The 13254-nt window shown below is 42.6% G+C and overlaps 1 protein-coding gene across 1 annotated transcript in view; it reads right to left on the reverse strand.

Moving 5' to 3' along the window:
• The window catches only part of MGAT5 (alpha-1,6-mannosylglycoprotein 6-beta-N-acetylglucosaminyltransferase), a 209153-nt gene that overhangs the window by 119775 nt on the left and 76124 nt on the right, over window positions 1–13254 (reverse strand).

Consider the following 13254-nt stretch of genomic DNA (forward strand, 5'->3'; position numbering starts at 1 on the left):
GAGCAAGCAGGGTACAGATCTGAAGTCAGCCTCACACTAAATTAAGTAACGACGTGTTCACAGCCACATGTCAGGATAAAGAAATTCCCCACAAATAGCCTAATCGGGAGAGAAGAAACAAGACCGTGCATAAAGAAAGTCCATCAAACGGAGAGACATGAGCGAGATGAGATATTGACAAAAGTACATTCCCTCCTTGCTCTTCTGGCCTCAAAAGTACCTCCCAAAATTCACTCAGATGAAAATACTGTCCAAGGGGATCTTCTAAAATAGGACTTCCCTACAGAATACTCAGGACTTTAATTCCTCTTTGAAAGTGATCATTTAACTCAGTTCTTGTTACTCTAAATCACTGGATAATACTTTGCAAGGCTTCAAGGGCATCGCTGAAAGTACAGAAAACAGAGTCAGTACATTTTAGCTTTTTAGCAAGAAATCTTCCTGTTATATATTCACTTATAATGGAGGAAAAAGCAATTATGAACATCTCTGACACTGAATGAAGATGGTGGTTTTTAAGGTTGCTGTTTTTGTACACAGTGACAGGATGACTGGCTAACAAAATAATTAAATTACACATAAACCAATTTCCCCATGGGAAGGGGGTGGGAAACCAAACCATTTTTTTTCCTGAAACCTCAGAGGATTACCAAGATTGGAAGAAAGCCAGTACTGGCAATAACTCCAAGTCCTGAAACAAACAGCCCGCAAATGAGCAACATTTTCCTAAATAAGAGTGTCATTAATAACACTCAGGGAAAGTCTTGCTTAAGGCTAGTAATTCAACTTCCTAATCCTTAATTTTGTTTTCTGCCTGATTTACCTAGGGCCATTTAATGAGTCCAACTGCCCCCCCCACCCCGCCCTGCAAAGCAAACCCCCAAGAAAGGTGGACCCTACAAGGAGCCCAGTGCCTTCCTGCTCTAGAAGGTCTTCTAGTTCAAATTATTCTTACCATGTCTTCTCTGCTTCTTAGAACGCTCATGGCCTACACTGGCCTTTTGCCTTCCTATGTCCATGCCTCTGGCCACGACTTTCCAACCGCGACCCTTGGCACTCTCCCTGGGACAGGATTTTGTATTTGCCCTGGGTGCAGGCACTATGGACCATCCCACTGTCCACATCCACCCCTGCCCAGCTCCTGGGAGTTGGGGGGCCCTGCCTCAAGACCTCTGCCAGGGAAAGAACTGGATAGTTTTCAAATAGTCTGCAAATCACCATAGTACATCTACACACTGAAAACCACCTGAGTTCATGGCAACACGCACGCAATAATCAACAGAGGAGCCAAACCATGACTCAATTTTCCATTTGAAGGCAAAACTCCTTTCCCAGAACCCATCTTTTTAGCACACTATCCTCAGGCCACAAAGTGAAGAGGCAAGAAAAACAGAAAAAAAACCCAGCCAGGCTAGAACTTTGGAACATTACCACATGTTCCATGCAGAGAGACCTACAAATCACCTTTCTGGAATAAGGAGATATAAAATTAACCTTTGATATGCCTCCTCCCAATGATTTAAACTTCTTTGATCTGAGAAGGTTTTGCAGCTTAACCATGAGCATATGAGTCCAAACAAAGTCCCAAAACAACTCATGTGGATCACACTTACTTCCAAGGTCTGTACAATGGACAATTCGTTTTATTTCAGAAAAAAACAAACCACTAGTTGATACATATACAGCTCAAGTTAGCATTTAAAGAGGGCAAAGAAGTAATAAAATCATAGCAAAAACTAGTAGGAGGTTTAAAATCCATATGCACAAATTTATGTACGACTGGCATAACTTTGTAGTAACATTCTACTCTTCGGAAAGAATAATGATCGGGTACTGTCGTGGCCTCTTCTCTCATGATTAATATGAAGTGTTTGGCTCTAATGGATCACTAACATATAGAATTTCATGCTGTATTTTTCAGATAGTAAATGCAATCAAAACTCAATGAGAAAAATCTGTAAGAAAGGTGAGCTTATCTCCGGATGATGGTGTTATGGGTGCTTTTCATTTTCTTTTTTATGCTAATCTGCACATTATGATTTTTTACAACAAATGTTTATTAATAGAGTAATTTCTAAAGGAGTTACCTTACATAAGCATATAGTCACTTACTGAAGGCTTACAGTAAGTCAGGATCTCTGGGGGAAAAAAAATGAGCTTGCGAGCATTATATCATTTAATCCCCTGAAGAGCCAATCTGACATGGGTACCATCACCAGGGTCAAGGCTCCAAGGGGATGGGAACTTGCCAAGGTAAGCTCACCAGTGAGCTGCAGGGCTGGGGACAACTGGGGTCTATTGCTCCCTGACCAGAACATGTCAGAGCCTCCCTTAAAGGCCAAGCTTAGTGAGGGACAGACAACTGCTGAGTAGGGAAAGCACACTGAATCTGGAATCAGCTAAAATGGACTCTGTGCTCAGCTCTATCAACAACTAGGCATATAAACTTAAACCACTTAGCTTTTAAGTTTTCTCATTTACCAAGTGAAGGCATTGGCTCAGCTAACCTTTTCTTTTTTTTTTTTTTCCCCCACAAAGATTTAATTTATTTGGGGAGGGGGGATATGAATGAGCAACCATCACGGGGAGTAGCAGTTGTAGAGGGAGAAACAGACTCCCTGCTGAGTAGGGAGAGCGATGCGGAGCTCAATCCCAGAACCCTGAGATCATGACCTGAGCTGAAGGCAAATGCTTAATCAGCTGAGCCACCCAGGCTCCCCTTAGATGACTCCCAACAACCCTGTTAAACTCTAAGATCTGAAAAAGATAATCCTCCATCATCCTATGCAGGCTAGTTGGTTATATATCAAAAAGATACAACTGACTATACATCTATTCATTTAATACACTGACTAGTCATACGAGTATAGATACATATACCTCCATACATGTATTTATCATACTGATGATAACTTTGAATGACATTACTCACTGAGGTATATGCTTAAAAAAAAAAAAGGCCTTCTCTAACCCTGCTCTGTCTCCCACCCACCCCCCTTTCTCAAGTCTCAAAAAGCCAATGCAAAAGGTAAAAGATGTCTACCCATCACTGTGTGGTTCAGCTCTCTAGAATGGTCCTCTGCACCAAACACCTGAGCTGATAAATATTTCCGCCAAATTGTTTGTTAGGAAACGGCTGTGTATGGTGGGCAGGGTGAGGGAGACTAAAGATAAAAATAAAAGCTACACTGTACGAAGAGCCAAGCAGTAGGATAAGCACCTAACACACATAACCTCACTTGGTCTTCAAACAAACCCCTGGGAAAGGCCACTTATCATGCCGGATGAGGACACAGCACGGGGAGGACCACGGCTGAGGAATGACGGGCCATCTGTTCCCTTAATCACCACGTGATGCACACGGAACCCAGACCTTTGTGTCCCGTGGTCTCGCCAGCACAGTCCACTCTTCAGTGTTGGAGTATAACTGCCTAAAGCTTCTATAGAAAATCCTTCAAAACAAGTCTGCTCTGCTCCTACTGTGTGGCAGTGCTGTAAGGACAATGGAAGGAGTAAGAACTCCCTGCTGGCAACTTCTGCCCCCAACGTCTGTTCTATGCAGCAAGCATGATTGTTTTCAAGCCAAAACTGAACCACATCCTACACTAACTCAAACCCTTTAGAGGTTTTCTCCTTGCACTTAGAATTAAGCCCCAAATTTATATCAAGATCCTACAGAATGGGACCTGAACCCTGGATGCCTCACTCACCCTGCGCTCCATACAAGACCCTCCCTCCAAGTCCAAACAGAACATCCTTACCTCACAAGGGTGGCCTGATATGTATGTGTAGGGGTATGTGTGTGTGAAGAAAGGACAGCAAGTTCAACTAGAAATTCAGATAAATAATCTTTTTTTTTTTTTTTTAGTATAAGTATGTTCCATGCAGTGTTTGTCATCTACTTATAGTTTAAAGAAACTGTCTACCAGAAATTCAAATATCATTGGGTACCCTATATTTTACATGGGAACCCTCTACCTCAGAGCTTTTACATTTGTTATTCTTTATCCCTGAAATACTCTTCCTTCCAGAGGGTTCCCATGTGTGACTCCCTTACCACCACACTATGCTCTAACTTCTCCTCAGAGAAGCCTTCCCTGACCTACTTACCCGGCTGCTCTGTATCCTAACTCTACTTTTTTCCCCCTTGGAACAGGCAGCACTTGTGGAAATGATTCTGTGTCCCATGTGAAAGATATTCCTCAAGAACAGAAATTTCAATTTGGCTGCTCGGGGCTCTATCCTCCGCCCTGAGAACAGTGTCTGGCATACGGTAGGGACTTGGGTCATTACTGGAGTGGTAAATGAATGGTTCAAGGACATGACTTGAGCACTAAAGATATTCATGATGATCCTCTTTTCTACTTAGGTGGCCCTTACCCGCCATCATCATTTCATGAGAACCTTCTGACAACACACTGAGGTGGGCGAGGCAGGCTCTCCCTCCATCTCACTGAAGAGAAACCGGGTGGAAAGCTCTAGGCCACATAGGTAGCTGTATCCAGACACATTACAGAGCCTCCCGTGTATTCCCTAATACTGTACATGACTGCCCCCTACCAAGGCAGGCAGGAATATTATAACCAGAGAGTTCTGGGCCAAACGTGTGACAGAGAGAGCCAATGGCTGGTGCAATCCAACACTGTTCTCTGGGGGCTAGGGAAGGGGCAGAACTTCAAGAAAAGCTACAGTAAGTATTCCACATATCAAAACCAGTTGGGTCCTGATGGCAGGATGTCACAGAGTTTTAAAAATCCATCCCAAATCACCACAGGGAAAGCAGTGTCAATCTCTCTCAAAGGGGAGACAGCAAGTGAATTCCTCTGTAGCCAAGCACACAGGGATGCATGGAGATGCTTTCCTATAACCAGCTCTCCCTGGGCACACGTCCTGCTGAGCACACCACAGTGGCAATGCTGGCCCCACTGGGCTGCAACTATACTTCGATAGCCAAAGGCACCCAATTTATAGAGGTAGTCACATTCTAGACACAGGGGACAGAAAGCCTCTTCTGTGTTATTATGTAATTTTGCCTCAAGCATAGATGCAGGCAAATAATGCTCAAGTGACAACGAGAATAAAAGATGGGCAAGAAAGCTGTGCCTTCTAATATAATTGGCTCATTCCATTCTCTTAGTCCCTCCAATGTCTTATAGACCTAATATGAAAGAGCATTACATTAAATTGCGAATAAGTGCTTGAAATACCCCTGGCTTCAAACTTAATGTTTTAGCGGATTTTAATGTTATAAATTTCACAACATTTTTCTCAAGATTAGAAAGGTGATAGCTGGGAGCAGTTACTCAGAACAAACAAACAAAAATCTATCACCTATTTTTTTTTGAAAGGGATCTAAACAGGATATTTTATTAAATAAGTATGTATGCCAGACACCATTATATCTGTGAACAAAACAGAGAAAAATCTCCCTGGAGATTAGTTTTCTTGAACTTGTTTTTATTGTTGGATATTGATAGTCACCCCAGGACCTTTGCACTTATTGTTGCCATTGCCCATTAAATACCTCTGCCAGACATCTATACTTCTTACTCTCTTGCTTTCTTCAAATTCATGCTCCAATATCATCCTCTCATCTTCTCAGTAGGGCATTTTCCAACTACTTTATCTAAAACACACCATCATTCGTCATAAGTGCTTCTTAGTACCCTCTTCTGTTTTATTTTTCTCCATGGTGCTTAACACAATCTAAGAAATATACATTTTACTATTGTTTTTGTCTATCTCCCCCTACAAAACAAAACCTTAATGAGGAAAGCTCATCTTTCTGTTCATTGTTACATCCCCCAGCACTCAGCAAAACCCAAGAAAAATGAAGGCTTCTGGAACCCAGACTGTGGTCTCTCACTGAGAGGAACTGGTAGTCCTCAGACAAATGGTCAATTCCAGGTCTAGGGTAGAAACTGTGTCAGAGGAACCTGGAAGATTTGTCATACCAGATAGGTAAAAACCATTCAAAACTGTCCGGGTCATGCCGAAAGGATCCAGAAGACAACTGGCATTTTGAGAACTGGTAAGAAAATAATTGGAGTAGTTTGAACGTAACAAATACGTTTCAACTGATGAGTTCATAATGATAAAACCAAGAAGCATACAAACAAACAAAGCACTGGTCACCAGTTGAAGATGCTAGGAAACCAACAGAGCAAGAGGGTTCCTATGTGAGTGGTCACTCATGGAAACAAAATACAGAAGAAGAGTCACTTCTCTTCATAAAAGTATTCATAAGGGGTTGGCTGGTTGGCTCAGTTGGTGGAGGGTGACTCTTGATCTCAGGGTCATGAGTTTGAGCCCCACAGTGAGGATAGAGATTAAAAAAATAAAATTAAAGAAAAAATAGTCTATTAAGAAGGGACCCCTAATGAATCAAAGAGCCCAGGCATGGGTTATCAATAGCTGCTAATATCATAAAAACAGAGACACTGGGCATTGTGTGCCTCCTGACAGAAGTAGACAATACAATGAAGAAGTTTTGCAAAAAAATACTAAGCCTGACGCTGATCAAGTCTCAGATCTAACCATCAATTTACAGGAAACCAACAGTAATACAAGGATCATCACCAGAATTCAGAGTGTAACAACCTATCTAAGGAAATGAGGACGTTCTTCCAAAAAAGACAAAACATAAAGGGAAGAACGAGATGGAAGGGAAACTAACATTAAGAAGAGACTTAAGAGACACCAACAATTTCAGTATATGATCTTTACTTTAAACCCAGTTCAAATAAATAAACTTTAATTTATAAGACTGCCTAGGAAAATGCGAATACTCATCAGGTATTTTATGATCTTAAGGAATTATGTTAATTTTAGATACAAGATGGTATTATCAGTTATACTGGGAGTAGGTACAGGATTTCAAGGAGCCTTAAAGATATATATATAAACATTTGTGGATCCTAAGACCTTTGGAATTTACTTTAACACAATGGGTCGGGGGAGTAATTGAAAAGATCTTGGCCATGAACTGGCAATTGTTGAATCTCATCATGGGCCCATAACGAGTTTGTTATACTCTTCTTTTTTTTTTTTTAAATTTTTATTTATTTATTTATTTGAGAGAGAGAGAGAGCATGAGAGGGGAGAAGGTCAGAGGGAGAAGCAGACTCCCCATGGAGCTGGGAGCCCGATGTGGGACTCGATCCCAGGACTCCGGGATCATGACCTGAGCCGAAGGCAGTCGCTCAACCAACTGAGCCACCCAGGCGTCCAACATAGGTCTAAAATTTTCCACATTAAAAAAGTTCAAAACATAAAAATGTTGCAGCTCTTTCACTGGCATGCAGTAGGAATTGTAAGAGACAGTATCTAAAAGTTCGCAAAACATAAGTTGGAGACGACTGCATGGAAGCCCTGTCTGCCACATGCATTTTTTTTTCCTTTTTTTTTTTTTTTGCCACATGCATTTCAAAGAGCCAAGAGGTGCCTTGCTGGTGTGAGGTTTGGCAAGTCCTGTCATTTGCCCTTCTCATGTGTGTTTAAGATTTTATTTACTTATCTGACAGGGACACAGCGAGAGAGGGAACAGAAGCAGGGGAGCAGGAGAGGGAGAAGCAGGCTTCCTGCTGAGCAGGGAGCCCAATGTGAGGCTCGATCCCAGGACCCTGAAATCATGGCCTGAGCCAAAGGCAGACACTTAACAACTGAGCCATCCAGGTGCCCCACCCTTCTCATGTTTGTAAGGTGGCAGCCAGAACAAGAAGTATAAGTACGCATGATGTAGTATGTGAAACTCACAAATGGGAGGGGCCACCAAGAAGACAAACTTGGAGACAGGAGGGTCTGAATGGATGGAACCAATAGATCAGTTAGTGGTACCAACACACTCAGGACTGTTTGAAAAAAATCCATTTCCTAGGAATGCATTAGAACTCAGGTAATAAAAGCAAGGAAAACACACCGATAAAAAAGCTACAAGGAAAGGCTGAACTCAAAAAGTAGCAAAACAGGATCATTAATCTCTGCTACCTACTTTACAGCCCCGAAATGATTATCTCACAGAAAGGGAATTCCCAATCTCAAATGGCTAGACCTTTCCAAAGTATGTGTTGGTATTCTCAGGCAACAGTCGAGGGATATTTTTAAAATACTCCTTGACCTGTCCCAAAATGTTAGTTATGTTTTTTTCATTCAGGTTTTCTCTTGCTACCGAAACAGTCAATTCTTCATTGCTGCCCACTCTGACAAATTAGTCTACGCAACACCATTTCCAAGTTATCTCTAGCAGCCAACACAGCCCATAAATCCAAATCATTGTACTGGTTATTAGGATTTCATTTCATGCTCGCATTCACAAACATTTAAGCTTTCAACCTTTGCTGTTGGGCATTAATCTTGGCATTAATCAAGGGATTAAGTACGCTGAATTTAAACTCAAGGTTAATAGCATGCTCAGCCAATATTAGTTTTACATATTGCCAAGGGAAAACAGAAAGAGGCAAAGACCTTTATGCCTGTTGTTCCTGAAATATAAGACACAGATTGATGAGGAAGGCAGGAAATTGCCTCCTTTGTTCCTTCATGAGGGTGTCTCACACACACGCACATAAGCACGCGCACTTGTTTGTCCAGTCCAAATTGGCGTCTGAAGCAACAGCTTGTATATATCCTAAGTTCCGGCAATTGATTGCTGGGCAATTTGCTTATTTTCGAGCAATTATACGTGCAACGGCAGCAGAAGTGTTTAAAAAAAAAAAAGCACAAACAAATGAAGAAGTCTAGAAGGGCATGGAGAGTTGCTCGAGTAATTGGGTAAAGAGATAAAAATGTGTGGGTGTTCGGTACGTCACCACCATCTACCAGTGTAATAGCAACGGGGGAAAGAAATTCATTCTAAATTTCATAAAATCTGTTAGCGGGAAAAGGCTCTGCAGAGGGCCAAGTTAATATACCTGAAACAATGACAGAGTAATTACTTTATAGAGCCCTGTCTCTGTAACAGGAGTAGTTACATGGCTCGCAAAAACAGACCCAGAAGATAAACTGCCCGATGATCTGGAAATGCAAGGCTGCCTAATGAAACATTCATTTACTCCCACCACCTGGAAAGGCTGAGCACCTGGCTTGCATGAGTTACGTCCACATGAGAATCAGTGTTATTTCTCTTTTATTTTGGTGGGGGGGGGGGGCATCAAAATTCTCAGTATTCGAAAACTGGCCATGAAGACTGATTAATGCAAACTAGCTAAATTAGAGCCATATTTCAAACACAATAGGTTTGGAGCCAGAACTGAATGCAAAGTTAAAGGTAATAAATCACTTACTTACCCGAGTTCTGTTTTTCTTTGACATGAAGGGGCAACAGTAATGCAAAGGAGACGGCCACGAATCACTTAGCCTCTCTGAGCTGTTCTGATTTGGCTGTTACTCAGAAGTGGGGGTGGAGGAGATAAATGAGATTGGGTATTTGAGGTGTCTGGCATACAGCGAGGCTCAATAATGTGTCATTCTTCTCTTTCCGTCTTCCGCTAACAAGGGCAGTGCCTGGACTCACACCATACGCAGTCCTGGGTCTAGCGTCAGATGCATTGCAAGCATCGCTGGGTATAACCTCAGGGGAAATACTGCTGGCTGCTTTTTCTGGGATTTACCAAGAAGGACGTGTGGACTACAAGTTGGAGAGTGCACAAGCAGAAGTTCACAGACCTGTAATTCAGTGGAAATTGGCACACTGAGACAACCAAGAGGAAGAAAAAAGAAAGCTGAGCGCCATCTATCCCCTAGGACTGGGCGGAGTCTCACTGTCTGGATTCAACTGGTGACTGACCACAGTTACTTTGTGGCTTTTTTCATTTGTTTCTGTTTAAGTCCTGAGGTTAAACATAAATGGAAACCAGAACTGGCTCTTCCATGAGGATTAAGAAAAGAATAGAAGTGACCGGAACATCTGCTGATCAAGTAAACAAGTTGACCAGAAATGCCTCCCTTCATTGTTTTTGGGGTGGCAAGGGAAACCTGGTATAGGACAGGCAGTTCAATCAAACAACAAAAAGAGGAAGGTTTCAAGATGAAGCAAGAGGGAAAACAGAGCGAAACAAAAATCTAGACCAAAAACAGCACTATAAAGACACAGATGCTGTCCAGGATTTGGAAAATATAGCCCAGAATTGGCTTTATGACCACCTCCAGTCATTTCAAATTAACAAGGGCAGGGATACACTGCTGGTCCTTAGATCCAGCTCCCAGTTCCAATGCAAACACAAGCATCATATGCAGAGAAAAGAATCAAGGGGGAACAGCTAGTTGCATTCTACATCACCAGAAATCAAATATCTAAAAATAAATTAGTGTTAGAACCAAAAATTGGTTCTAATTGTAAAACAAAATCAAGTCTCTGTATCAAATGCCTCCCAAATGGTCCTCAAATAATGACAGCGTCAAAAACCACACAAGCATCAACTGGGTTTTCTGAGTGTTATCTATCTGCCCGGCTCTATTCTATGCACATTCCCACAGACACTCAGGAATCATCACAGCAGGATCCTTTAAAAACAAAGTTAAAACCATTATTTTATAAAGGAAGAACATGAGGTGCCAAGAGGGTAAGTCACTTGTCCAGAAGTATAGTATTTAAAGAAAGTATCAAAGACAGTGTGAACTCAGCGATGAGGCGCTAAGGCTGTCTTTCCCATCCAAGAGGCCACAGGGGTGAGATTCTCCTCCAACTCGTACAGAGTACTGATTAAGATGCCACAATAAAATGCAATCTTTCTAAAGTTTTTATTTATTTATTTGAGACAGCACAAACAGGGGGAGAAGCAGAGGGAGAGGGAAAAGCAGACTCTGCTGACCAGGGAGCCTGATGCAGAACTCGATCCCAGGGCGCTGGGATCATGACCTGAATTGAGGGCAGACACTTAGTTGACTGAGCCACCCAAGAGCCTCAAAATGCAATTATTCCCTTTTTTTTTTTTTTAAATGCCAGAGTATCAAAGTTTCAGATTTAAACTAAAAAAGAAGTTCCAAGTTCTGTCTGCAGAGAAACTCGCTCCACCCTGCTCTGACTCTACTACCTACATCCATTCTTCCGCTTCCATTAGGCTCGTCCTGAGTGCACATCACGATGCCAAGAAACAGAGTTCTCACCAACTGCTGACATCTGATGCATGTAATAGATATTTGATAAGTGATCAGTGAACTGAATTCAGCTGAACAGAAAAAAACCCCAGATCATCTGCATGAGAAGAGAGAGGAAAAGTCAAAGAAAGTACCATTCCACACTTTGGAAGGAGGAAAATAGGTCCGGGTTCTGAAACGAGACACGCCGGCTCCAGGGTCAAGAGCATATGATCCGTCACACCGTCCCCAGCCCCGGCTGCCCCACACTCCCCAGAGGCTGCCTGTTCTCATCTTAGCCACATCCTTCGTCCACTGCGAGTGCAGCTGGGTGGCAACTTCACAGGAAGAGAACTAGGTCACAGATAACCGTGGTCCCTTCCCATCTGGACCGTTCTCCACACATTCCCAGCTCTGGCTTGGGAATGGAGGGAAGATGGAGGGAAGGCTGGCGTGGGATGTAATGCTCCACCTGGACCTCAGCAGTATGCCCAACATGAGAAGTCTCAGGAAGGCGTGAAATTAGTCCAGTCTGTCAGTCAGGGAGCACAGTTGGACTCTGGCTGAATTCTATCAAATGGAAAGGGGAAGGAAACTTTTGAAAATTAAACTGAAGGAGGAACCTTTTCCTTGGGGCAGGAAAGGTGCTTCTAATTGACTTCTCACTGGAGTGCCGGTTCACCCAGGGCCCCAGGCCTCGTTTTTCTGGAGAAGGAAACGAGAAGGTGGGCCACAGCCTACCCCAGTCCAAAACACACTCAAATAAATGCGAAAGAATTAATTTGCCAGCAGCATGCTAATGAGGAGCATCACATACCCAACCCACAGTGCTTTTAATTTCCAAGAGATAATTTAACTATCCTTAGCGCTGAGGCCTCTTCATGATGGCTGCGGGGTGGTCATGGTGCAACCATATTTCAAAAAAACAAAACAAAACAAAACCGTCTAAGTGGCTCTCAGAAGGGAAAGAGATATAAAGATAAAGGAAAGGAACAAACCCCACAGAATTCAAGGCCATGTGCCCTGTGGTGATACTGGTTTGGCCTCCATCCCCAAAAGCTGTCCCCTGTCCCCTTGTGACACAGAGGGGAGGTGCCTGAGGCTCACATGAAAAATTACAGCAGAAGTATGTCATTAGCCTCAAAATGGAGGCATTCTCTTTCCTGCGTTATAGCACCAGGGAGCTGTTATTAACTACTGGTCAAATAGCAACAGCACACCGCAGTAGACAGCCTCTGAAATTAGCCAGCACCCACTTCACAAGCCCCTAGGGCTGCCTTTGTCTGTCAAGGGTGGAGGGGAAGCCAGCTTCTCACTCCCTACTCAGTTCTTCCCCATACAGTCTTAACTCTGCCCCAACCCTTCCATTTTCTTCAAGGTGAAACAGAAATCATCAAAGCGTATTACAAGCAATTCCATGTGGCCTATGCAACACCATGCTTAAAAAAAGCTGCTATTTGAATTTAAGGGTAGAAATGAAAATAAAACTCAGCTAAAAAGGTTTTTAAGAAAAGCTAAAAATAGCTCAGCTTCTAAGCAAATACCTACTTCAGCCAATAAGCCCAAGAAAAAGATGCTCAACGTCACTGATTATTATGAAAAGGCAAACCAAACTGCAGGGAGATAGCACTGCACACCTGTTAGTGTGGCTAGTCTGACCAAACAGAAAACAACAAGTGTTGGCAAGGATATGGACAAACCGGAACCCTCATGCACTGCTGGGAGGAAGGGAAAATGAAGCCATTGCTGTGGAGAAGACTGTGGTTCCTCAAAAAAATAGGAACAGAATTGCCATATGATTCAGCCACTCCATTTCTGGTTATGCACATGAAGGAAGAGAAAGCAGAGTCTCAAAGGGTTGTGTGCACACCCATGTTCACAGCCACATTATTCACAATAGTTCCAAGGCGGAAGTAACCCAAGTATCCATCAATGGATAGATGGATAAGCAAAAGGTGGTATAGTAACACAATGGAATATTACTCGGCCTTGAAAAGGAAGGAAATGCTGACAGGCTATAAACATGAATGGAACTTGAGTATATCAAGTTAACTGAAATAAGACAGTCACAAAAAGGAAAGTACTATGTAAATTATACAAATAGTGAGAAGAGTCAAAATCAGTGAGACAGATTAGAATGGTTGTGTTCAGGGGCTGGAGGTAGGGGGCAATAGGGAGTCA

Source organism: Mustela erminea, chromosome 8 (genome assembly GCF_009829155.1).
Source record: "Mustela erminea isolate mMusErm1 chromosome 8, mMusErm1.Pri, whole genome shotgun sequence".
Classification (NCBI taxonomy): domain Eukaryota; kingdom Metazoa; phylum Chordata; class Mammalia; order Carnivora; family Mustelidae; genus Mustela; species Mustela erminea.